Source organism: Cryptomeria japonica, chromosome 3 (genome assembly GCF_030272615.1).
Source record: "Cryptomeria japonica chromosome 3, Sugi_1.0, whole genome shotgun sequence".
Taxonomy (NCBI): domain Eukaryota; kingdom Viridiplantae; phylum Streptophyta; class Pinopsida; order Cupressales; family Cupressaceae; genus Cryptomeria; species Cryptomeria japonica.
In genome coordinates this window covers 966,174,464-966,201,196 of record NC_081407.1, presented here as the reverse complement: position 1 = coordinate 966,201,196, position 26,733 = coordinate 966,174,464, and positions in this window count along the sequence as shown.

The window sequence follows — 26,733 nt, the reverse complement described above, 5'->3', positions numbered from 1 at the left end:
TCTTTGCCAATCCCAAGGTGTTTGCAACTAGTGTTTGATTAGGAACCCTATCATCACAAAGTGTCTTCAATATGCTCAATTGTGCCAACTTGACAACAACTTGTCAATTTCATCCCCATACTATTGTGAGTCATTGCAAAGGTGTGGAGGTAGAATTTACCATGGAATGAATTCCATTTGGTTCCATTTGTGGTTTGCATTCACTATCTTTCTTACCGATTTCACCATTTTGCCTAGAAATAGGGCTACAAGGAATGAGCCCCTATTAGGCCTCCAAAATCCGGTTTTCAAGGGCTTTGAGGGAATCAGTCCAAAAGACCCTACAAAAAGGTTTATTTTTCTTCAAACACTCACCCAACCCTAAGAGATTTTATTGGTTTTGGTCCTCCAACTCACCGTACAATGCCCTAACCCAAAAATGAGGGTTTGATAGGGTTTCTAGGCCTTTAACCGACAGTGACTGGTCAAGTTTGAGAATTGGGCATCTAGATGACTTGTCAAGGTTTCTCCTTACTACTAAAACTCTGTATGGACCTCATGAATCATTCCAAATGGATTGGCCAAGGTTTGGTAATCACCTCTGCATTATGCACTCAATTTTCACCTTGTCTTCTCTAGCCGGGTTGCTCCTAGACTCTCCTAGAATAAGGTGGTAACCATTTTAATCTCCACTTCCAAAACTCCTCCCTACATATATACACTGTACAATAGGTTGCCTTCCATGTTCCAACAGGCCGTGATGGTAGGACAGAGGGATTTTATGGGGCAACCATTTTACATGAAATTGCTATTTACAAGCCAAAACTGGTTGTTCAGAAACAAAACAATGAAAGTAAAAACTCACACTACAAAGCATCAAATGAAACAAATGACACTGGAGTACACCAAATAACTACAATCCATTTGTACTCACATTTTAAGCAAAATAAGCCAAAAACAGTGATAACAGTCTGAAAATGAGTAGTTTTAGATTGTCAATCATACAAAATCAAACTTCCAACCTTGGTAACCATGCAAGAGGAGGTTTAAATAGTCTTCCCCATGTGTGGAGGCATTCTAGGGAATTGTGCTATCCCTAACTCCACCGCTAAGCTCCTTTAGGACAAAAGTTGTCATGACAACTTTCCACTTTTTGCTTTGCCAACCTAAACAACCTATTGCAAGTCATTACACAATACTTTTTAAGTATTCCTAAGACCATTCTAAACCTCTGTAATGCTCACACCAAGTTATGCCACTTTTGACCATCAATAAGGTCATTTCCACTACTCAAACTATCACCTACTCACAAAGTGCAAACCTAGGAAGAAAACCAACTCAACTAGGCCTACACTTGACTCAAAAAAAACATCACACACACCTTGGACCCTCTTGGAGTCCTTATTAGGAACCTGACTTGGCTAAGGTCAGTACAAGCCAAAATTGTGGAAGGACTGTAGACACCTAAAAATGTCTCATTGATCATGTACTAATTATTCCTCTAATTGATTAAATAATTATTTAATTATTTAATTAAGTTAATTAATCTTATTCTTCTAATTTCATATTTCCTCATCATCTTATTAATTATTCTATTTCTTATTCTATCATCATTTAATCATTTTAATCATTTTTTAAATATTAATTAAATATTTATTATTTAATTAATTCTAATTAATTCCCCAATTTAAATAATCTTTATTATTTAATAAATTACTAACTATTAAATTTCTATCTATAATCATTTAATCATTCAACTCTCTTCTTAATATTAATTAAATATTTATTATTTAATTAATTATGATTTAATCCTTTAAATTAAATAGTCTTTATTATTTAATTAAATTCCATTTCTAAATAATTAAATAGTTTCTTTAAATTATTTAATTAACTAGTTAATTCTTCAATTCCAAATCCCCAAATTCTAATTTTATTTAATTAATTCTTCTAATTTCATTTACTTTCATTAATTCTTCTAATTTAATTTAATTTTATTATTTCTTCCAAATTCAAATACATGTGCATGATTTCAAAAACCAAATTGAAAATCAAAGTCAAGTTCTAAATATATTCAAATACTAAATTGAATTAAATAAATTCAATTTATTTGAATAAATTTCATGCAAAGATTAAATTGAAAATCTAAATCTAAGTGCAAGCACATGCTAAATTAATTAATTAATTAAATCAATTAATTAAATCATTATCTCTCCAATCTATATTTCCATCTTTTAGTTAGTTTTTTTCTAAATAAAGTTTTCTTTGTCATCCTCTTTATTTCGTCCAATCATTCTTTTTCTTCCTTTAGTTAGCTTTTTCTCAATCAGTTGACTCAATTAATCTATTCAATCTATTGAGTTTCACTCCTATAATGAATAGTTCAACTATCAATTTTCATGTGAGCTCACCTGAGTTCCACCTCTTGATCAATCTGTTCCACCTTTCAATCAATCTTCTTTGAAAATCTATAAATTGAGTATTCAATCTCCATTCTCAATAATCATGAACTTTGAATCTTTGTGTCACTTGCAGGTTACCAGCACAATATCTGAGAGCCATCATACCACAGTGAAGAGAAGAGCAATGGAAGCTATATGCAATCTTGGAATAGGGAGTTTGATTTGAATTATTTTAATTCCTATTTGTTTGATATTGCATTATTTCATTGTCTTGTTTGTTAGAATTCTTTGATTAGATAGGGATTCGTGATTTCCCTTTGATTTCTAATTGATACATTGAATAAGATGAATTTTACATACGACAAGGACTATAAGCCTAAGTCCTAGGAGCTCCTGCACCACAATATCACTGATTCTTCCTTTTATCACCATCTCTCCCCCTTTCTACTTGCTCTCCAATATTCTCCAATACTCTCTTAGCTTCTTATTCTCTCCCCCTTTTCCATCAAGGACAAAAGGGTATAAAAAATACACCTTCATATAGCTTCCCCATAGCAGCAGCAATGCAATTCATAAAAAAAAGGAAAAAGATCACAATTACCTTTTTATAGATAAATCTTCTTATACATTTCTTTGAGTTTTGAGAGAAAAGAATTCTAAGAACTGATGGTAGATGACAATATTAGCGCTAACTATTGCACTACACAAGTAGGTCAATAGAACCAATCGAATCATCTGAGACAAGAACGCTCAACTCAGCTTTCTCTGCATCTTCTAGTAGATGGGTAAAATGATCCATTCTAGCCTCAACAATTTCCTTGTCTATCTAGAACTTCCTTACCAAATCATCTCTCTATTTTTGCACTGAGGACAATTCCAACTACTGAATACCACAAATGGACACTGAGAGGGGGGGTGAATCAGTGTATTTCAAAAAACTTTAACTTCAGTGTGTAGATTTTAAGCATGTAATGCAAACATAAACACACACACACACAAGAGCACATCACAAAATACTAGATGTACGAGGAAAACCTAATGTGGGAAAAACCTTGGTGAGAATAGCTACTGGAGTCTACTTCTCCAATCCAACATCACAGTGAATAATAGTTTACATTTTTTAGGGAACCAACCCAAGGAGCACCAACCCTTGATTTTATGAGCACCTACTCAAAGTAGAACCTACCCCTGCTTTGAGCACCCACTCAGAGATTTACAATGATTGTTCAAGTTTACAATGCAATGATAAAGCCTTGTTACAAATGAGTTTTGTAACACTTACAAATTTCTCATATCATGAGAATGACTGTCTTTGCCTGCTGAAGTTTTTTTTTGTTTCTCCTCCTTCCTCTATCTGGTTATCTTCTTTTCTCTTCTACAACATTACTCTCCAAAATGCTCTGCTCTTGCTCTGTGCTGACTCTAACTACTATAAATTTTGCTCTATTTTCTCTTGGCAGCTACACACTCTATCTCTCTCTATCATGCAATACTCATGCTACACACCACCCTTCAACACAACAACAACATATTCATCGACTGGTGGAGTTATCATTATCTTCACCTCTATCTCTGTCTCAATACCAAAGTTGAATCGCATTTATAGTTACTAATGGATTAGACTGACTCTGTACACATCAGATTTTTCTTCTACTATGAACTTGGATATTTTATTCAAGTCGGTTGTCTTGGAACTCAAGAGTTTTTATTCTCTGTCATGAATAAAATCTTAGATCAGTTACCTAAATTAAATGTATCCAATCTTTCTTTTGACATTGTTTGTACTAAGTTGCTATTTTTAGCAAGATTGAACTGCCCAACAGATCTGATTTTGCCTCTATCAATTTCCTTGAGCCCATCAACCATCTGCAAATCAATCACCATTAATTCATTCTCCATCCTCTCTGAAAAGTTCGATAACTACCACACTGAAATCCACCATCATCGAATTTTGCATATAAGATATCTTCTTTAACTAGCCAGGGAACTATATGTCTCCATATTCTTTTTCTAAATCAGATGTGCAAGGTCAGTTGGCCACCATGTAGATCATTTTTCCTATCGACATTCAGACATTTTCTTATTCAGCGTCCAAGTTACTTGGTCAATTTTGGTCAATCGTCCATGTGGACCTTTGAGTCTATCGGCTTGCAGACATGGCCACAAAGTCGAGCACAATCTTCAATTCTATCGACAAAATACCCTTTCATCATTTTGACAGGTGTCCTCTGATTCACTCCATACAAGCCATGTGATTGGGTCAAACTTGGTCAACGCCCAAGTGGACTATTGGTTGCTCAAATCCTTTGAACTCCATATTGTTCCTCACATGTATGTTCTACTCATGCAGGATAAGCTTCTCTCATTCTCAATAAGCCTTCACTTTCTTTGTTAGCTCACACCACATTAGCATAGTCTCTTAACTCACGTGGCATAAGACTTTGTCCTTTGCCTTATTACTTTTCCTTATCCCGCAGGCTTCTTCACGTTCTAGCTTGATCATGCGGGATGAGTAGACCCTTCAATTCCTATTGTTTTCTTATCCCGCGAGCCTACTTACTTCATCCTTGTCTCGTGTAGGATAAGCATCTTGAAGTAATAATCCTTTGATTTCTTATCCAGTGAGAGCATTTCTCTCCAAGTTTTACCACGCGGGCTAACGAGGCGCCTTTACTTTTGTTATCCCAAGAGAACCTTTTGTAGCCTCTTACTTCTTGTATGATAAGGTTTCTATCTTTTGACTTTGTAACATGTGAGCAACATGTGGCAATTGCAATATACTCAGCTTCAACAGTTGATAGTGAAATGGACTCTTGCTTCTTGCTATGCCATGACACCAATCTATCTCCAAGGAATAAATATCCACTACTACTACTCTTCATATCATCTACACATCCTACCCAATCAGCATCACCATAGGCTTGCAAAGTGAAATATCCTTTCTTTGGATACCATAAGCCATAAGTAAGTGTGCCTTGCAGATACTTGAATATTCTTCTCACTGCATTAACATGAGATTGCTTATGGGCTGCTTGAAATATAACAACCATGCATATAGCTTGAACCATATCAGGCCTTGATGCTATAAGATACAACATGCTTCCAATCATAGATCTATATTGTTACAAGGTATCCGCCCTTGGTCTCCTTGTGTTGTGTTGTGCAACGCTTAGGTTTGTGACATAACTTAACAACCTCTTGTGTATTCTATAAGTCTAGTGGTTGTATAAGGCATTAATAGGTCAATCTTTTGATGCAATGACAACCACACTTGTAACAAGTAGTATTGGAGCTTGGTCATAGGTTCAAACCCCTTGCTTGCACTAGGCGAAGGATTGTTGCAAGGTGTTCGCCCTTGGTCTCCTTGTGTTGTGCAGTGAAGTGGTTAGGTTTGTGACATGGCTTAACCACCTCCTATGGATTCTATAAGTCTAGTGGTTGTATCGGGAATTAATAGGTCGATCTTTTGGTGCAACGACAACCACACTTATAACATATACAAGGTCTAATTAACACTAGGTGACTCATCATCTTTTTTCAACTTGCATCCTATCACCATAGGGGTACTGACTGATTTTTTGTCTTCCATCTGAAATTTCTTTAACTTGTCTTTAGCATACTTGGTTTGATAAATGAATATGCCTTTATTTTGCTGTGATATTTGCAAACCAAGAAAATATGATAACTCTCCAAGCATCGACATTTCAAACTCTGACTGCATCTGATCAACAAATTCTTTGCATAGAATATATTGATTTCCTCCAAAGATGAGATCATATACATATACCACTACTATGATCATGTGGTCTCCATCCACCTTGATATATAAATTGCTCTCAGCATTTCCTTTTTTGAAACCTTGCTGATGGAGGTACTTATTCAACTTAGAATACCATGCTCTAGGTGCCTTCTTTAGACCATATAGTGCTTTCTTCAATCTTCAAATAAAGTTCTCATCTTCATGCAACTGAAAACCTTCAGGTTGCTCTATGTGCACCTCTTCTTTTAAATTGCCATTCAGGAATGCAGATTTGACATCCATTTGATATACTTTGTATCCTTTATATGTTGAGAATGCCAAGAACATCCTTATAGCTTCAAGTCTTGCAACTGGTGCAAATGTTTCTTCAAAATCTATGCCCTCTACCTGAGCATATTCCTTGCATACTAGCCTTGCCTTGTTCCTTATTACCTTTCCTTCTTCATTCATCTTGTTCCTATAGACCCATTTAGTCCCAATGACATTTTTTTGACAAGTCTAGGAACCAATTCCCATGTTTTGTTCATTTCTATCTACTGCAACTCCTCTTCCATTGTCTTCATCCACTCTTCACTCTTGTTGGCTTCATCAAATGTCCTGGGTTCCATCTGTCATAAGACAAAAATTTACTTGCTCATTGTTCCTAGATTTCCTTCTAGTTTGCACATCATCATTTTTGTTTCCAATAATTTTATCCTCAAGGTGATTCTTTTAGACATATCTGTTTTGGGTTTTGCTAGGTGCCTCTTCTTCATGTTTACTCTTAGATTGATCTTCATCTTCACTGTGTGGTCCTTCAACCTGATTTATTGTAGTCTTTTTACCTTTATGTAAATCCTCATCAATTCTCACATGTACACTTTCAACCACTTTTTTCAATCTTTTGTTAAAACACTTGTAGGCCTTGCTATGAGTAGAGTACCCTAAAAAGATACAATCATCACTTCTTGAATCAAAACATCCTAATCCATCTTCATCTCTTTTGATGAAGCACTTGCTACCAAACACCTTGAAATACTTGACTAATGTTTTGCTATCACACCATAACTCATAAGGTATCATTTTGTTGTTCACTCTTAGTTTAACTCTCTTTAAGGTGTATACAATAGTGTGGACTGCTTCTTTGTAGTATACATCAGGCAGATTAGTTTCATTCAACATTTTTCTTTCCATCTCCTTGAATGTTTTGTTATTCCTTTCCACAACACCATTTTGTTGTGGTGTCCTAGGAGCTAAATATTGTCTTTTGATTCCTTGTCTCTCATAGTAGTCTTCAAATTCATGTAAACTCACCTCCACGATCTGATCTTAAACATTTTAGTTTGTATCCACTTTCTTTCTCAACCATCTTCCTAAAGATTTTGAATCTTCTATAGGATTGAGACTTGTCTTGCAAGAAGGTGACCCATGTCATCCTAGAGAAATCATCTATGAGCAACATGAAGTATCTTTCTCCATTTAGGGCTCTTGTTTTTGTAGGCCGACACAAATAAGTATGCACAAGCTCTAAAGGCCTTGTAGTTGAGTACTCCTTTGTCTTGAAACTCTCTTTAGTTTGTTTTCCGCTTTGACACTCATCACAGAAAGTGCTTGCTGGTTTGATAATCTGAGGTATTTTCCTAACATACCCTCTCTTGTTCACTTTAACAATATTATCAAAATTAATGTGACCAAGCCTTCTATGCCATATCCAACTCTCATCAACTTGTCCCATCATACATTGAGACTCAAATAATTCCTTAAGATTATATACATTGCCATCTGTCCTTTTTCCTTCAACAACAAGTTGTCCATTTCTTTCTTTTCTAATTTGACATCCTTTTGAATCAAATGTAAACTTATATCCTTTGTCAAACATTTGATTCACACTAAGCAGATTGTGCTTCAAACCTTCCACACAGTATACATCACGTGCTTTTAGTTTACCATCAATATTGAGAGTACCTTTTCCTTTTATTTTGATTGATGAGTTGTCTCCAAACCTCACTAAATGACCATTCCAATCTTCTAATTTGATGAATTTCTTCTTATCACCAGTCATGTGGTTGGAACACCCACTATCAACTACCCATAAGTTTTTCCTTTTAGCATGTAGATAAGTTTGAACAATCAAACTTGACTTAGCTTTATCTTTGTCCTTTACTACCCAAACTTTTTTGGTTTCTTTCTTCTTTTCTATTGTCCCATTCTATTCTAGTTTTGCATTAGGTTCAGATGTTGACACTATCTTATTTTGCTTAGCTATCCTAAGCTAACAATGTTTTGCAATGTGGCCCAAGTTTTGACAATGATAACATTTTACATTTACATTGAATGATGAGTTTGAAAATCTATTGTAGGATTGCGATACCTTTCTCCTACATTCATAACTTCTATGACCATACTCCTTATGATGATAACAAATAACATTCATATCCCTCAGAGCAGCAAATTGATTTCTACTTTCAAAAACAGGTGGGGACCTACGCATAAGTCTATATTATGCAATTCTATGACTATAAGTATTGCATTTATAACTGTAGCCATGGAAATGAGCTACGTACCAATTATTAGTGAAGTTGTTTCTCATTGGTCTCCTTGGAGCAACATAACTCGGTCTTCTTGAGCTCACCCTTCGGGTATCCTTGACCTTTGTGAAGCCTCTGATGGTATGATGAAAGAATAAGTATCATGTAGATTACTGAGAGGGGGGGGGGGGGTTGAATCAGTAAATAGAAAAATTGATACAAACTTTACCAATCTCAATCACACAAAGTAAACTTATCAAATGAAATATCACTGTCAAGATCAATACTCATAAGAAAACCTGGTTGTCTGTTATAACAACTTAACAGTAAACAACATTAAACTTGTAAACATCCAAATGCTTTATCATATGTCAACATACTTAATTTCTCAAAGCTTTCGGTTATCATGCCTTATCAGAAATAGTTAACTAGTTAATCAAATCAACTATAAGATCATAATCACAAAAACATTCACCACATGACACAAGTATATTTGACGTGGAAACCCAAATAGGTAAAAACCATGATGAGATGGGACTCACAAAATAATATCTGAACTCTTTAGAAGTTCGCCCTATTAGGAGCCAAGCCTATTAAAGCTTTTACAAAAGTCCCATTAAGAACTGATCCTATTAGGAATCACTCAGTTAAGGGATTGACAACAAATGCTTTGTTAGAAGAAAATACCCTGTAAGGAGTAACCTTAGTAGAGGATTTGAAAATCCAATCTAATGGATCACCTTGTTAGAGGATTTAATAAGTAACCAAGTTTGTTAGAGCTTACTTGGTGAGGGGAATTCAATTTTGCTGTAATTGTTAGAAAACAACCGGAGTTTGCTTGATCTATCTGAATAGCACTACACTTGCTTGAGCAGATCCTTTTAAGCTCCTATCTACCTTTACTCAAACTATAGATTCATTATCCGATTTGGCAACCACACACTCAACTGAGTTTTGCCAACTCTTTCAACTAGACAACATCATCGACCTTATAAACAAATCAATTAGGTCAGTAACACAACAAAAACCTAATTCTCTCATCGAGATTACAAACAAGTCAGTACAAGTATGAGCATCGGATTTTATAGCAATCTCTACACATCAATCCAAAAAACCTCAACCACTCCTTGATTACCACTTCATCGAGCTCAATAACTCATCACACGCTTTGCATTAGATGCAATACACTTTGCTCATTCCCTAAACAAACAAATGGGCCAAAACAATTTTAACTTGTCTTCATACAATGACCATACGTGTCACCATCATTACTGCTCAACAACAAATCATAAACCAACATAACCAATCCAACAACCTTAATCAGCTAGGGTTTAACAAAAACAATTGGTAGGGTTTACTGGTTACATTACATAGATAGGGTTTAACCTTTTACACTGGTTACCAGTTCTCCTCACAAACTTACATACCAGTTTACAATATCCTTCACAAATCTCTTCCTACCAGTTACAAGATAATATCAACAATATCATTACTAGATAATTGACATCAATGACAACATAATATATCATTAATGCAATCTTCATGTAAATGCCAAAAATCTCTCCCTTTGGCATTGATGGCAATACAAAATATCAACACCATTGATTATTGTTGTGATTGTGAATAGGAATCGTGGTTTACATTACCAAGTATTCACATGCTCTCTCTATCTTCAGCCTGTCACTGGTTTTCCTTCCCATAATCACATAATTCTTCTCCCACTTTGATAGCAATGCCAAATTGAAAGTAAAACATGTAATGTCAAATTTTCACTGTGCATCAACACCACACTACAACTTGATGCTCCCCCTGTGGAATACATCCACTACTACACCAATCCTTGTAAAATTCTGCAAGTAGTTTAGGGACTAATGCAATCAACATCATGCTCAACTAACCTCACGAAAGGGTACAACCCCTAGTTGACTTCTAAGATACTCCAATGTAGTCTTAGGTAAAGGTTTGGTAAAAATATCTGCAAGTTGTTCCTTTGTAGAAACATGCTCTAAGATAACATCTGTGCTCTACACTTTTTCCCTCAAGAAATGATACTTCAATTCAATGTGCTTGGTTCATGCATGCAAAACATGATTCTTGGAAATATTTATGGCATTTGTATTATCACATAAAATATTTTAGGTTATGAAATCTTCATCTTAAAACCTTCCAAAATGTGCCTCATCCAAATAGCCTGTGTGCAATTCATATAAGCTGCAACATACTCAGCTTCAATGGTAGATTGTGAAGTACAAATCTTCTTTTTGCTACTCCATGAAACAAGCCTTCCTCCAAGAAATTTTTTTCCACCAGTTGTGCTTTTCCGGTCATCAACATTTCCTGCCCAATCAACATCTATGTATACCTTCAAATCAAAGTTTCCACCATATGGATACCATAACTCATAGTCAACAGTACCTTTTAGGTATCAAAAAATTCTCTTAGTTTCTATCAAGTGTGTTTTCTTAGGATTCTTCTACACTCTAGCAACTATGCCAACCACATGGGCTATGTCCGGTCTGCTATGAACAACATAGTGCAATTTTCCAATCATTGACCTGTATTCCTTCTCATCAACAGACTTAGATTCATCTTCCTTAGACAACTTGCAACCTGTAACCATTGGTGTCCCAACTGGTTTACAGTCACTAATGCCAAATGTCTTCAAAACCTCTTTCACATACTTAGACTATGTAATAAAAATACCATTCTTCATTTGCTATATCTGCAATCCTATGAAATTTTTTATTTCCCCTACTAAAGACATTTCAAACTCACTTTTCATTTCATATGCAAAACTATTTCTCATGACATCATTGCCTCCAAATATGATATCATCAACAAATACTTCACTGACCAGTATTTCATCTCCTTCAGATTTGAGATATATTGGTGCAGAGGCACCTAAGCACAGAAGCATACCAGGAGGTTAAAAGTCATAATATGAGCAATTTTATTATATTTGAGTCATTCATAATGTATTAAGGTTATTTGAGTCTAGTGAATCATAATATGTAAGGCTAAATGAGCCATTTTTTCCAAAGATATCATGGTCCATCTTGAAGGGTTAAAAGTGTTCATGTAAGGGTTAGAGTCATTTATGTCAAAAATGCAAAAAATGTAAAAATTACAAAGTTACAACATTGCGAAAAAGTGCAACAAAAGTGAAAATGAAATCCATTGGTTATGAGATGGTTAGAGTAGTTATGAAGGAGTTGGAAATGGTTTATAAAAACATGTTTGGTCGAAATCAAGAGGGTAGAGCAGTTTGGAGGGGATTTGACAAAGATTATCCATCAAACCCTCAAACTGTCATAAGGTTTCAAGGAATCTGTGACTGTCATGGATCCATGGAGGATCAAATTTGATATATTTTTATATGTAGAGGTTTTGGAATGATATATTAATGAAATATCTTTCAGATGAATCATTTCTTATGCATTTTTGTGGAGTATTTGACAAGATATGTTTGTTTTTACAATAATTGTCAAAACCCTGCCAAGGGTTACCCATTTTTGGAAAACCGCTCATAACATTTTATTTAACTGTTGGATCTGGATGAAATTTGGAGAGACCTTGTGTAACTCAGTAATATAAAGTTTGACTGAAGCGATTTTATTTAGAATCAATATTTAAAAAGTTATTAATGACTGTTTGTTACAATTCATGGTGAAAGGCAGACTGGTGAAGGCAACAACGATCCACTTGCAACATTTGGTATGGTCACATGCAGGATAATAATGAAGAAAGAATATATGTGTTGGAAAGGTATCAGAATCAGGTTTCTAGTTCTTTTTGTCTTACTTGATTTGGATAAGAATTGAATATTTTGTGATTATTTTGGTGAAAACAAAAATAAGAATTTGTTCTCTCATGTTATGGTGAAATTTATGATCTGAAATATTGAATGAATGTCTATAGGGATGTAATATAACCTTTTAAATTGGTTTGGAGTTGAGAAGAATGTTTTATCTTTTTATATGCCTCTTGATTCAAGTTTAAAGTCTACCCTTGAATGAAGGTTTTATGGTTTGTGATAGATGCTCTGCATCAAATTGGTATTAGAGCTAGAAGAGCCTGAGTGTGTGGGTAGAGCGCCGAAGGAGGCAATCCAAACCAGGACCTAGCCAAGCAGGATTTGTTATTTGGTTTTTTTCTGATGAATTTTTGGTTGCAAGGTGCTCATCCATTTAGCTGCAAGAAGGCAGACAAGGAAGGTCTATCAAGGGCCAAAGGGATGGTCCAGGGCCATGGGATTTTCCATTGATTGCCAAAAGACTAGGGAGAGAGGCAAAGAGGAGAACTCCTAGGTGAGGCACAAAGGTTGTTGGTGAGGTGATGCAACATGGAGAGGTGGACTTATGGTTGGTAAAATTACTTGAATGGTAGCTACTACAAACTCCATTGGTAGGAGTCACAAAGAGATTGTTTAAGAAGGAAGCAACAACATAAAGAGGCATAAAGAAGTAAAGATGAAGCCAAAGGTGAAAATTTCAATCAAAATTTTTCTTGCAGGTCATTGTACCCATGTTTCCAAGGGACTTGGAAACTTTTCAAAGTCAGGAGTATGGTGTAGAGGCACCTAAGCACACAAGCATACTAGGAGGTTAAAAGTCATAATATGAGCAATTTTATTGTATTTGAGTCATTCATAATGTATTAAGGTTATTTGAGTCCAGTGAATCATAATATGTAAGGATAAATAAGCCATTTTGTCCAAATATATCATGGTCCATCTTGAAATGTTAAAAGTGTCCATGTAAGGGTTAGAGTCATTTATGTCAAAAATGCAAAAATTGTAAAAATTGTAAAGTTGCAACATTGCCAAAAAGTGCAACAAAAGTGTAAAAATGAAATCCATTGGTTATGAGGTGGTTAGAGTAGTTATGAAGGATTTGGAAATGGTTTATAAAAACATGTTTGGTCGAAAGAAAGAGGGTAGAGTAGTTTGGAGGGGATTTGACAAAGATTATCCATCAAACCCTCAAACTGTCATAAGGTTTTAAGGAATCAATGACTATCATGGATCCATGGAGGATCAAATTTGGTATATTTTTATATGTAGAGGTTTTGGAAAGATATATTAATGAAATATATTTCAGATGAATCATTTTTTATACATTTTTGTGGAGTATTTGGCAAGATATGTTTGTTTTTACAATAATTGTCAAAACCCTGCCAAGGGTTACCCAGTTTTGGAAAACCGCTCATAACATTTTATTTAACTGTTGGATATAGATGAAATTTGGAGAGACCTTGTTGAATGAAGTAACCTAAAGTATTACAAAAGAGATTTTATTTAGAATCAATATTTAAAAAGTTATTAATTACTGTTTGTTACAGTTGATGGTGAAAGGCGGAGTGGTGAAGGCAGCAGCAGTCTAGTTGCAACATTTGGTATGGTCACATGAGGGATAATAATGAAGAAAGGATATATGTGTTGGAAAGGTATCATAATCATCTTTCCAGATATTTTTGTCTTACTTGAGTTGGTTAAGAATTAAATATTTTGTGATTATTCTGGTGAAAACAGTTTTTAAGGGATGAAACCCTGAACTAGGGTATTCCATGGCAAATAAGAATTTGTTCTCTCATGTTATGGTCAAATTTGTTGAAGAAGTTGAGGAAATACAACTTCAGAGATTCCAAGAACACCTGCATGCAAATACCTATCACAAGAGAAGAATGGAGGCACATAAAGAAAAAAAACATAAATGCTCTGAAGAAGAAAATTATCATTCAGAAAGGGAATCAATTTTAATGAACAAGTACAATACCATCCTTATAAAAGGATAATAGAAACCCTAAAGAAACCCTAAAGGGATAATGTGTATTTAATAATTAGAATAATTATTAAATACCTGCAATATTTATTAAATGCCTAAGTTTAACTTGAGCGTAGAGTTTAATAGACTAATAATTAAATAAATAATTATTAGGTAATACAAGATAACTCTAACACCCCCCCTTAAGATGAACTTAGGGAGTAGCTAAAAAACTAAATGCATGAAGCAAAAAATGCAACTACATGATGAAGGCAAATTTGGGTCCTGACAACAAGGCCTTATGAGGTACCCAATCAGAACCAAATCTCTATAAAATGGAGAAATAGAGAAAACCAAGTGGGAAAAAAACTCTACTTCAAAAAGAGATGGAAAAGCAAGAAGAACACCACTGAAGCATGAAATAGATATAAACACTGTCAAAGAATAGCTTCTGATTTGAAGAACCTTCACTGAAATAGAACATGACTAGGTAGAGAAGACTATAATCTGCATGAGTGCCCTCAAATGACACTACTCAAATCAGATGGCAAACAAGAGCAAACAACTGAACTCAAAGATACAGATGGCATGAGACACCAAAGCCTGAAGAGCTGATTAATCGAACCATGGAAGCATTAGAACCAATAGGACAAACCTCCCCATAATGCTGAAGAGGGAGAGAAATAGGTACACTAAAAAGAACAACCAACAAAAACTGCATGACAAAGAACCAAGAACATTGAAGGTGCAGAGAAAGTACATAGTGTCATGGAAGGAACATTCACTTGACACACATCATGAGGCGAATGTCATGGAAGAAACACTCACTGGACAAAGGTAGATGGAAAACAAAAGGCAAATATCAACCCCCTCATGGCACTTTATAAGTAGTGCATGTACAATAAGACACAAGATGTGCAAGATCTCAAGTAAACAATGCATGATGGCACTTTATCTCAGTGTGTTTGCATAACTGAAGCTACAATGATAAGAAGACTGGAAATAAAAAGAAGAACCAAAACTGAGACATCCTACTCAGAGAAGAGATCCCAGGACCTTAAACAACCAAGATATCCACGAGAGTGTTGAAAAGAAAAAAATTGAATAAAATATTCCTGGAGCAGAATCTGGAAAGAAAATTCATATGGCTAGAAATTTCACAAAACAAGCTTTCCAACGATATAAATGTTTTGAAAAACAAAGTTCGGATGCTCATTCTATGGCTCCTGGAGTATAAAAAAGAGACCCCACTTTGACTGGACAAAAACACAGTCAAACAAAAAAATTGGAAAAGAAAATCCAACATCATGAGGTCAGGCTCGGAACCAGCTTTTTGACACCTATTTGTTTTCGAAAAAACAACTCCGTATGCCCAAGATATGGCCAAAAGAAAAAACCCCTCTTTTAGGGCATAAAAAGGGTTAAAAAATTTTTATTTTTATTTTTATTTTTGTTTTTTGATGAAAATTTTCTGACGCATTTGTAGGTACAGCGATACTGATTTTTGTGCCTCGTAAAGCATGCCAATGAAAAAATCATGGCCCAGATGCACTTGTCACCGAAATAGGTCAAATTATATATCAAAATGACTGGAAACGCCATTTGGAAGCCAACGGTGAGGTCTTTTTTTGTGCAAACTGCTCTAAATTTTTTTTAATGATTTTTTTGACAAATTTCTTGAAATTCGTGTAAAAAAAATGTAAAACCAAAGAAAAAATTTTAGAACCCAAATTGACAAATTTTATATGGAAATGAGGGTTTTGGGGCGTTCTGAGCTCAACGGTGTGGTCCGTTTGAGCCCAAAATGATCAGAAAAAAAAATAGCTACCTCAGATCCAATAAATAACTCTGAAAAAACTTGAAACCCTCCTCCAAAAAATCTTCTGAAAAATCAGGAACAAGCAGCAGCAGATATAGGCTCTGATACCATGAAGAAGTTGAGGAAATACAACTTCAGAGATCCCAAGAACACCTGCATGCAAATACCTGTCACAAGAGAAGAATGGAGGCATATAAAACAAAAAAGCATAAATGCTCTGAAGAAGAAAATTATCATTCAGAAAGGGAATCAATTTTAATGAACAAGTACAATACAATCCTTATAAAAGGATAATAGAAACCCTAAAGATATGCAACTCTAAAGAAATCCTAAAGGGATAATGTGTATTTAATAATTATAATAATTATTAAATACTTGTAATATTTATAAAATGCCTAAGTTTAACTTAAGCGTAGAGTTTAATAGACTAATAATTAAATAAATAATTATTAGCTAATACAAGATAACTCTAACATTTATGATCTAAAATATTGAATGAATGTCTATAGGGATGTAATATAACCTTTTAAATTGGTTTGGAGTTGAGAAGAATGTTTTATCTTTTTATATGCCTCTTGATTCAAGTTTAAAGTCTACCCTTGAATGAAGGTTTTATGGTTTGTGATAGATGCTCTACATCATATATATTACTATCATAACTAGTTCTCAAAAATCCTATCTTCATCAGATGTGTATGAATCCTTTCATACCATGCTCTGGGTGCCTTCTTTAATCCATATAAAGCCTTATGCAATCTACATACCATGTCTTTCTCATCAGTCAAAGCATAACCATCTAACTGCTCTATGTATACCTCTTCTTCCAATATACCATTAAAAAATGCAGACTTAACATCCATCTGATATACCTTGAGCTTCTTATGGGCTGCAAATGCAAGTAAAGTTCTGACACCTTCTAGTTTTGCTACTGGTGCAAAATTTTCACCATAATCTTCTCCTTCTTCTTGCGCATAACCCTTGCAAACCAATCTTGCCTTGTTGTGAACTACAACACCATCTTCATTCAACTTGTTCCCATATACCCATTTAGTACCTATAACATTCTTATTTACCGGTCGGGGTACTAGGGTCAAAGTGTTGTTCTTCTCAAATTGATCCAATTCCTCCTCCATAGCTTTAACCCAATGATCATCACCAAATGCCTCCTTATCGGTTCTTGGTTCAATAGTGGAGATCATGCAAGAATTCTCTCTGATTCTTCTTCTGGTTAGTACTCCAACATCCTTATCTCTAATAATCTATTTAGGATTGTGATTCAGTCTCACATATCTAGGAATAACATGATCATTATCTTCAAGTTCAACTTCTTTGTTATCATCATCTTCTTCTGAATTTATTTGTTCCGGTTGAACAAGCGCATCAAAATTTTCTTTGTTGGTTTCAAATTTTACAGTTTCTGATTCCAAAAACAAAATGCAAGTATCTTCATCCTTTTTCTCTGAACTGGTTCCTTTTGAGACTTTAGGAAATTCATCCACTTGAACATCAACACTCTCAACAATTCTCTGTGTCCGGTTGTTAAAACATTTGTAGGCCTTACTCTTGGTGGAATAGCCAAGAAATATGCCTTCATCACTTTTAGCCTCAAATTTGCTAATGTAATTAACTCTCTTAATAAAACATTTGCTTCCAAATATCTTAAAATAGCTAACATCAGGTGATCTTCCATACCAATATTCATAAAGAGTCTTTTCCTTACCTCTCTTTACCAGAACCCGATTCATAGTGTAGACAGCTATGCTGACAACTTCTCTCCAAAAGGTTTTTGCTACACCTCCTTGTATCAATATTGTCTTAACAGCTTCAACAACTAACCAGTTGTTCCTCTCTGTGATACCATTCTACTATGGTGTCCTTGGTGCAGAAAGTTGTCATTTGATACCATTCTCTTCACAATACCTAGTGAATTCCTCAGAAGTAAATTCACCACCTTGATCTATCCTCAAACATTTTATCTTCTTACCACTCTCTTTCTTAGCTAAGGCCTTGAACGCCTTGAACTTACCAAAATCTCCAGTCTTATCTTTCAAGAATGTGACCCACATAATCCTTGAGCAATCATCAATGAAGATCATAAAATATTTTTCACCTTGAATACTTTTTGTTCTTATTGGTTCACAAAGATCTATATGAACCAAATCTAACAAATGCTCCACTGAAAAAGATTTGCTCTTGAAAGTTGAAGAAGTCATCTTTCCTAACTGACATTCTTTGCAAAGAGCATTAACCGGTTTGTCTAACAGAGGCAAACCTCTCACTGTCTTGGACTTACTCACTTTAACAATGTTATCAAAGTTTATATGACAAAATCTCCTATGCCAAAGCCAACTATCATCTATTTTTTTAATAAAACAATTGTTAACTTTAGAATTAAGGTGAAATAGGTTACCTTTAATTTGTATCCCGGTTGCAATCAATTCACCTTTGTTGCTAAAGATTTTGCACATACCATTTTTAAACTCCAATGGGTATCTTTTGTCATTGAGTTGTGCCACACTCAAAAGATTGTGCTTTAGACCTTCAGCCTAGTAGACATCATCTGCACTTCTCTTCCCATTAAGAGACATAACTCATTTACCTTTAACCATGCAAGGCAAGTCATTGCCAAATCTAACAACACCACCATCAAATTCCTTCAAGAAAAGAATTTTTCTTCGATCACTAGTCATATGATGTGAACAACCACTATCAATGATCCAATCATTAGAGTTATCCATCTTGGATACTAATGCCTTCTAGTCTGATATCTCTTCCTTAATAGCTACAAATACAATATCTTCACTAGCATCACCATCAGATTCTTCATCAATGATACCACTATCAATAGCAATAAGACAATCTCTCTTTCCTTTACCCTTATACTTCTTGAATTTATCTCTCTTGTGTTCATTTTCACCATTAGGACAATTAGCAACAATGTGACCAATCTTATTGCATGCAAAAAATTTTAAAGGTAATTTACCTCTATATTTACCAGTGCCTCTGGGCAACAACTTTGCCAACAATGCTTCAAGCTCCACTAAACTATCTTCATCATCAGCATCTCTGCTAGATCTAGATCCATAACTATGACTAGTATCTCTATTTTTTCTCACAGATAGGTTAGAAACAAAATCTCTAAATGCAGACTCAGATTTTTGTACATTACCATCATAACCGTTTAATTCAAAAGTAGTAAGCTTGCCAATGACTGAGTCAAGAGTTACCTTAGTTTTGTCAATGGACTTTAGCTCCTGAATAGCTGCAACTCAGATAGCATAGACCAGTAGTAGAGTTCTCAGTACCTTACTAATCATTGTGGTATCTTCCACTTTCCCTCCTGCACTCTTAATTTCACCGACTATCTCTTTTATCCTTTGACCATACTGTTGGATATTCTCTCCTTCAGTCATCCTCATGTCATCAAACTTTCCTCTTAGACTCTCCTCTTTAGCAATCTTAACATGTTCATCACCGCTATAAATATTTTCAAGTTTTTTCCATACCTCATATGCAGTTTCAAGACCATGAAAATCTACATATTTAGCATCAGACAAGGAACTGATAATAGCCTCCAATGCTTGATGATTTTCTTGTTGTTCTTTCTTCTGATCGTCAGTTAGAATCCCAGTAGGTGCAATATACTTATTATCTACATGATCCCAATACTGACTTCATAGACTCTTGATGTAAATTTTCATTTTGTCGCTCCATATCCTATAGTTTTCTCTGTTGAACTTCAGACCTTCCTTCTTCATCATGATCTACCAGATCTTTTCCTCAAGTTGTTAGGCTTAGATCTTAGAGGTCCTGAGATGCTTTGATACCAATTTATTGTATGATGAAAGAATAAGTATCTTGTAGATTACAGAGAGGGGGGTGAATCAGTAAATAGAAAAACTGATACAAAATTTCCCAATCTCAATCTCAATCACACAAAGTAAACTTATCAAATGAAATACCACTGTCAAGATCAATACTGATAAGAAAACCCCGTTGACTGTTACAAAAACTTAATAGTAAACAACATTAAACTTGTAAACATCCAAATGCTTTATCATATGTCAAAATACTTCATTTCTCAAAGCTTCCTGTTATCATGCCTTATCAGAAATAGTTAAGTAGTTAATCAAATCAACCATAAGATCATAACCACAAAAAAATTCACCACATGACACAAGTATTTTTGATGTGGAAACCCAAATAGGTAAAAACCACAGTGAGATGGAACTCACAAAATAATATCTGAACTCTTCAGAAGTTCACCCTGTTAGGAGCCAAGCCTATTAAAGCTTTTACAAAAGTCCTGTTAAGAACTGATCCTGTTAGGAATAACCCGGTTAAGGGATTGACTACAAATGCCTTGTGAGAAGAAATACCCTGTAAGGAGTAACCTGAGTAGAGGATTTGAAAATGTTAGAGTTATCTTGTATTAGCTAATAATTATTTATTTAATTATTAGTCTATTAAACTCTACGCTTAAGCTAAACTTATGCATTTTAATAAATATTGTAGGTATTTAATAATTATTCTAAATACACATTATCCCTTTAGGGTTTCTTTAGGGTTGCATACCTTTAGGGTTTCTATTATCCTTTTATATGGATTGTATTGTACTTGTTCATTCAATTGATTCCCTTTCTCAATGATAATTTTCTTCTTCAGAGCCTTTATGGTTTTTTGCTTTATGTGCCTCCATTCTTCTCTTGTGATAGGTAATCTTCTGCAAGCCGAATAACCTGTTACAAGGAGAAACAATGAAGGAAAATCTGAAGAACATACAAAACACAGAAAACTATTCTCAAAAGATGAGAGCTCCAATTTACCAAAAACGTATTGTGAAAAAGATAATACAATGAAAAGCAAAATTAACCTTTAATAGGTCAATAAACCCTAAAAAGGGAAAACCCTAGGCTTTCACATAATAATTAATTAAAATAATTAATTATATGCACCTAATGTTAGCTAAAGTGTAAAAAGATAATTGGGAACTTAAAAAATTAAACAAATATTGTTTAATTAATCAAGTAAAGACCCAATTACTCTAACACCCCCCCTTAAGCTAGACTTAGGGAGAAGCTAAAACCTAGAACAACTACTGAAAGCATGAAAGATGGGTCTCGACAACAAAACCTGATCAGGTACCCAAATAGACAGAAATCTCTATGAAATGGAGACAAAGGAGAAAACCCAGTGGGAAAAAACTCCTCTCCAAAAAGAGATAAAAGAACATGCTGAAAGAAGAAGAAGGAAGGAAGGCCTCATAAAGACCCCCGAAGGACAACTTCCTTCACCCCAAGCATAGAGCGCAACTGAAGATAGGGCGATGATGCAAAAGGTTTCGTGAAGATGTCTGCAACCTGCTCGAAAGTGGGAATGTACTCCAGAATGAGAACACCATCCTAAATCAACTGATGGATGAAATGCATGTGAAGCTCAATGTGCTTCATCTGCTGATGCTCTATCGGGTTGTGGGAAATATGAATAGCACTCTGATTATCACACCAAAGAACAGTGGGACTATCAGGAGGAAAACCAAACTCAGTCATCAATTGTCGAAGCCATAAGATCTCCTGACTAGCGAGCACAATAGCTCGGTACTCAACCTCTATAGATGATAATGCATGAGCAGTCTGCTTCTTGCAAGACCATGTGATAGGACCAAAGCCAAGATAGAAAACAAAGCTAGAAGTAGACTTTCGATCAGTGATATCACTAGCCTAATTTGAGTTAGTGTAGCCAACAATGTGAGGGTCCCCTGATGTGTAGTGAATGCCATGAGAACTAGTGCCCTGAATGTACCTCAAAATACGTTTGGCAGCTTGCCAATGACTCTCATGAGGATCATGGGAGAATCAAGAGAAAAGACCAACTACAAAGGAAATATCAGGATAGGTGTGAGTTAGGTACAACAAATTGCCAACCAACTGCCTGTAAAGTGTAGAATGAACTGAAGGAGTGGGACAAGCTGTAGTCAAAACAACCCCTGACTGAAATGGAGTGGGAGCAGGTTTGCAATCAAGCATGTCGAAGTGCTGAAGCATGTCAAGAGAATACTTTTGCTGGTAGAGAGAGATCCCATCAGAAGACTGAATCACCTGAAGACCATGGAAATAGTGCAAAAGACCGAGATCTATCATCTCAAACTGATCCATCAAGGCACGCTGAATATGTTGAATCATAGAGGATGAGCTACCCATGATGAGAAGATCATCAACATATAGAACAAGAATCAGGATGTCACCCTCAAGAAGCTGAATGTACACTGTGTGATCAAAATGACTATGGGAGAACCCAATGGAGAGCAAGAAAGAGTCCATCTTCTCATACCAAGCCTGAGGGGCCTGTTTGAGACCATACAATGAACGCCGAAGTCTGAAAACCAAAGAACTATCCTGCACAAATCCCTGAGGCTCTTCCATGTAGATTTCTTCCTATAGATCCTTGTGCAAGAAGGCACTCTTCACATCCATTTGAAAAACAGGCCAACATTGAGAAGCTATAAGAGATAGTACAAAGCGAATGGAATTCATCTTGGCAACAGGGGCAAATGTTTTAGAGTAATCAATGCCCTCAACCTGTGAAAACCCCTTCGCAACAAGACATGCTTTGTACTTATTAATCGAACCATCAACAGCATATTTAGTGCGATACAACCAACGACAGCTAACCATCTTTCTGCCCTCAGGAAGAGGACAGAGATCCCAAGTATGATTGCTCATCAAAGAAGAATACTCCTCCTCCATAGCACAATCCCACTCAGGGTGACCTATCGCCTCTGAAAACTTTTGAGGATCATCTAAAATAGCATGATTCAAAAGATTGGAACCCACTGTATGAGAACGAGTGCGATGAGTATCTGAAGGATCACCAACCATAGGACCGACCACCTCAAGAGTAAGGTGAGCCCACTTGGGCATCTGAGGTGGAGTAGGGGGAGATGGGGATGGTGGAGGTGGGGATGGTGGATCATCAACACCATCATCAGAATCATCCTCAAAAAGATCCTGAAGGGGTGCAGACACCGGAGGAGGCAGAGGAGTAGACACTAGAGTCGGGGTATCCACTGTGGGAAGACGCTCATCAAACTGAACATCTCGTCAAAACAGGAACTCTCTGGAATCAGGATCAAACAACCTGTACACCTTAACATCCTCATAGTAGCCAACAAAAATGAGTGGTCGGCTCTTCCGCTCCATGGTTTTCCTCTGAGCATCAGGAATAAAGGCCCATGCCTCACTGCCAAACACTCAAAAAAAGGAAACGTCAGGCTTGTCATGAGACCAAGCCTCCTTAGGAGTCATATGTTGAATAGCCTTGTGAGGCATCCGATTTTGAATATAATTGGCACAATTGATGGCCTCAGCCCAAAAAGCTGAATCCATGGACCTAGACTGAATCATACAATTCACCATCTCCCGTAAAGTTCTGTTCTTACGTTCAATGACACCATTCTGCTGAGGGGTGTAGGGAACAATGAAATGATGCTGCAAACCATGCTTAGTGCAAAAATCTCTGAAAGCCTGATTCACATACTCCCCCCCATTTTCTGTACGTATCCGCTGAATAGAACAACTAGACTACTTCTCTACATATGTCTTGAAGATTCAAAATGAGGCCTTCCTTCCTTCTTCTTCTTTCAGCATGTTCTTTTATCTCTTTTTGGAGAGGAGTTTTTTCCCACTGGGTTTTCTCCTTTGTCTTCATTTCATAGAGATTTATGTGTATTTGGGTACCTAATCAGGCCTTGTTGCTGGGACCCATCTTTCATGCTTTCAGTAGTTGTTCTAGGTTTTAGCTTCTCCCTAAGTCTAGCTTAAGAGGGGGTGTTAGAGTAATTGGGTCTTTACTTGATTAATTAAACAATATTTGTTTAATTCTTTAAGTTCCCAATTATCTTTTTACACTTAAGCTAACATTAGGTGCATATAATTAATTATTTTAATTAATTATTATGTGCAAGCCTAGGGTTTTCCCTTTTTAGGGTTTATTGACCTATTAAAGGTCAATTTTGCTTTTCATTGTATTATCTTTTTCACAATACTTTTTTGGTAAATTGGAGCTCTCATCTTTTGAGAATAGTTTTCTATTTTTTGTATGTTCTTCAGATTTTTCTTCATTGCTTCTCCTTGTAATAGGTTATTTGGCTTGCAGAAGATCTTCAGGCTATTGTGGGGTTGTATTTCTCAACTCCTATATGGTATCAGAGCCTACATCTACTACTGCTTGTTCCTGATATTTTAGAAGATTTTTTGGAGGAGGGTTTCAAGTTTTTTCAGAGTTTTTTATTGGATCTGGGGTATTTGTTTCATTTTTGATCATTTTGGGCTCAAACAGACCTCACTGTTGAGCTCAGAATGCCCCAAAACCCCCATTTCCATATAAAATTTGTCAATTTTTGACAAATTTGGGTTCTGGAATTTTTTTTTGGTTTTGCCTTTTTTGACACAAATTTTGAGAAATTCATAAAAAAAATTAGAGCAGTTTGGGCCAAAACAAATCTCACTATTGGCTTCCAAAGGGCATTTCCATTCATTTTGATATATAATTTGACCTATTTCGGTGACAAGTGCATCTGGGCCATGATTTTTTCATTGGCATGCTTCACGAGGCACACAAATCCATACGGTTGTACCTACAAATATATCAGAAAATTTTCGTCAAAAAAAAAAAAAAACAATTATTTTTTTATTTTATTTTTTATTTTTACCCTTTTTTATGCTAAAAAAGAGGGGTTTGGTTTTTTGGCCATATCTTGGGCATACGGAGTTGGTTTTTCGAAAACAAATAGGCGTCGGAAAGATGATTCTCAGCCGAACCTTGTCATATTGGTAATTTTTTCCAATTTTTCTGTTTGACTATGTTTTTTTCCAGTCAATGTGGGGTCTCTTTTTTGCACTCCGGGAGCCATAGAATGAACATCCGAACTTCATTTTTTGAAAAAATTATATTGTTGGAAAGCTTATTCTGTGAACTTTCTAGCCATATGAGTTTTATTTCCAGATTCTGCTCCATGCATATTTTATTTTGTTTTTTTCTTTTCAGCACTCTGGTGGATATCTTGGTTGTTTCAGGTCCTCTGATCTCTTCTCTGGGTAGGATGTCTCTATTTTGGTTCTCTATTTCTAGTCTTCTTATCATTGTAGCTTGTATTTATACAAACGCACTGAGATAAAGTGCCATCATACATTGTTTACATGGAATCTTGCACTTCTTGTACCTTATTGTACATGCACTACTTATAAAGTGCCATTGGGGGGTTGATGTTTGCCTTGTTTGCCATCTACCATTGTCCAATGAGTGTTCCTTCCACGACATTCACCTCATGATGTGTGTCAAGTGAGTGTTCCTTCCATGAAACCATGTACTTTCTTTGCACCTTCGATGTTCCTGGTTCTTCGTCATGCAGTTCTTGTTGGCCGTTCTTTTCAGTGTACATGTCCCTCTCCGTTTTCAGCATTATGGGGAGGTTTGTCTTGTTGGTTCTAATGCTTCCTTGGTTTGATTGATCAGCTCTTCAAGCTTTGGTGTCTCATGCCATCTATATCTTCGAGTTCAATTATTTACCTTTGTTTGCCATCTAATTTGAGTAGTGCCATTTGAGGGCACTCATGCAGATTACAGTCTTCTCTACCTGGTCATGTTCTATTTCAGTGGAGGTTCTTCATATCAGTAGTTACTCTTTGACAATGTTTGCAGCTATTTCCTGCTTCAGTGGTGTTCTTCTTGCTATTCCATCTCTTTTTGGAGTAGAGTTTTTTCCCATGTGGTTTTCTCTATTTCTCCGGTTCATAGAGATTTGGTTGTGATTGGGTACCTCATTAGGCCTTGTTGTCGGGACCCAAATTTGCCTTCATCATGTAGTTGCATTTTTTGCTTCATGCATTTAGTTTTTTAGCTACTCCTTAAGTTCATCTTAAGGGGGGGTGTTAGAGTTATCTTGTATTAGCTAATAATTATTTATTTAATTATTAGTCTATTAAACTCTACGCTTAAGCTAAACTTAGGCATTTTAATAAATATTGTAGGTATTTAATAATTATTCTAATTATTAAATACACATTATCCCTTTAGGGTTTCTTTAGGGTTGCATACCTTTAGGGTTTCTATTATCCTTTTATAAGGATTGTATTGTACTTGTTCATTAAATTGATTCCCTTTTTGAATGATCATTTTCTTCTTCAGAGCATTTATGCTTTTTTGCTTTATGTGTCTCCATTCTTCTCTTGTGATAGGTATTTGCATGCAGGTGTTCTTGGGATCTCTGAAGTTGTATTTCCTCAACTTCTTCAGAAAATCCAATCTAATGGATCACCTTGTTAGAGGATTTAATAAGTAACCAAGCTTGTTAGAGCTTACCCGGTTAGGGGATTTCAATTCTGCTGTAATTGTTATAAAACAACATGAATTTGCTTGATATGTCTGAATAGCACTACACTTGCTTGATCAGATCCTTTTAAGCTCCTATCTGCCTTTACTCAAACTGTAGACTCATTATTTGGTTTGGC